The 1,492-nt window shown below is 63.1% G+C and overlaps 1 pseudogene; it reads right to left on the bottom strand.

Annotated features, from left to right (window-relative positions):
• Positions 1-3: 3 nt before the first annotated feature.
• On the bottom strand, positions 4-1,468 carry LOC130594233 (diphosphomevalonate decarboxylase-like; annotated as a pseudogene).
• Between the last annotated feature and the right edge of the window lie 24 nt (positions 1,469-1,492).

Below are 1,492 nucleotides of genomic sequence, written 5' to 3'. Positions count from 1 at the left end.
CAGGAACTGGGGTCCGGGGCCAGGCTGTGGTGCAGGAGATGGGTTACGGGCAGCAGGGAGCTCCGCTGCCTGCAGGGCAGCCCTTTGGGGCTGGGGGACAGCTCTGGGCCCCAGACCTCAAAAGGGCACCCCAATGGGTCATGCTCATGGGAACATGTCTAAGGATGGGGGACAGGGATAGGGTCCCACACACAACCCTCAGGATGGGGACAGGGATGGGAATGGGGTTCTCTGTACCCCTGGGGATGGGGATAGCAGCTCATGCACAACCTTGCGGATGGGGACAAGCTCACAGCCCCTCACCAGGATGGGAAGGGGAACAGGGTCCTGTGCACTCTTGGGAACAGGGATTCCCCACACAACTCTGGGGATGGGATAGGGTCCTGTACACCCTGGGGGACAGGGATGTGGTCATGTGCACCCCTGGAGACAGGGTCCTGCAGACACCCTTGTGGATGGGGACAGAGATGGGGTCTCACATAACCCCATGGAGACAGGGACAGAGTCCTGTACACCCCTGGTGACATGGATGGGGTCACACATACGCCCCTGGGGATGTGAATGGGGTCCTGTGGACTCTTCAGGACAGGGATGGTGTCATGTGCATCCCTGGAGACAAGAGTCTTGCAGAGCTCCTGGGGATGGGGTCTCACATAACCCAGAGATGGAAATAGGGTCCTATACACCCCTGGGGACAGGATCAGGGTCACACACAGACCCCTGGGGCCACGGATGGGGTCTCATGCACAACCCCGGGGGTGCGGATGTGGATGGGGTCCCATACCCAGCCCTGGTGATGGGCAGACGGGCTCCCCTGCCCCATGCTCCCCCCAGCCCCATACCTTGGTGTGCAGGATGTACCGGACAGCCCCCGGCACCGGCTCAGCCACCACGGCTGTGAGCAGCTCCTCCGGCAGCGAGGCCGAGCTCACAGGGAGCCCGCGCACAAACCTGCGGCACAGCGGAGCCGTCAGCCCCTGCCACAGCCCCACCACCCTGCGCCCCACAGTGAGCCACGGCATCGCCCTTACTGGTCCCCGTTGGTGGCGGGGGGGAAGCTGCGTCTCACCACCTCCACGAACTCGGCCACGGTGTCGGCCAGCATGAAGATGACGGCGTTAGGGCCGGCATCAAAGGTGTATGCTACCTGTGGTGAGATGAGACCCAACGTGGGGTGAGGGACCACAGCACCAGAGCACACCCAGAGCCCCATGGGGGCGGCGTGGGTACCTTGGTGCACCCGTGGTGGGCATTGAAGCGGTGCGCTAAGGCGATGATGTTCCGTGAGATGTCATTGAGGTAGAAGATGGGGGGGAAGGTGTCGAGGCAGGTGGCGTGGAACTGGTTGCTGTCCTGCATGGTGAGCTTCCCAAAGCCCTCGAAGTCCCGCTCACGGATGTGCCGCACCATCAGGGCCAGGCGCTCCGGCACCACCACCTCTGCGCGGTGCTGCCATGATTGGAGCCATGGTCACCTCAGTTTGGTGACACCC

This window comes from Pezoporus wallicus, unplaced genomic scaffold (genome assembly GCF_028554395.1).
Source record: "Pezoporus wallicus isolate ANWC-B61680 ecotype Strahan unplaced genomic scaffold, APGP_CSIRO_Pwel_v1 contig_12989, whole genome shotgun sequence".
Classification (NCBI taxonomy): Eukaryota; Metazoa; Chordata; class Aves; order Psittaciformes; family Psittacidae; genus Pezoporus; species Pezoporus wallicus.
The sequence above is the reverse complement of the archived record's forward strand: the minus strand, read 5'-3'. Positions and strand labels throughout refer to the sequence as shown.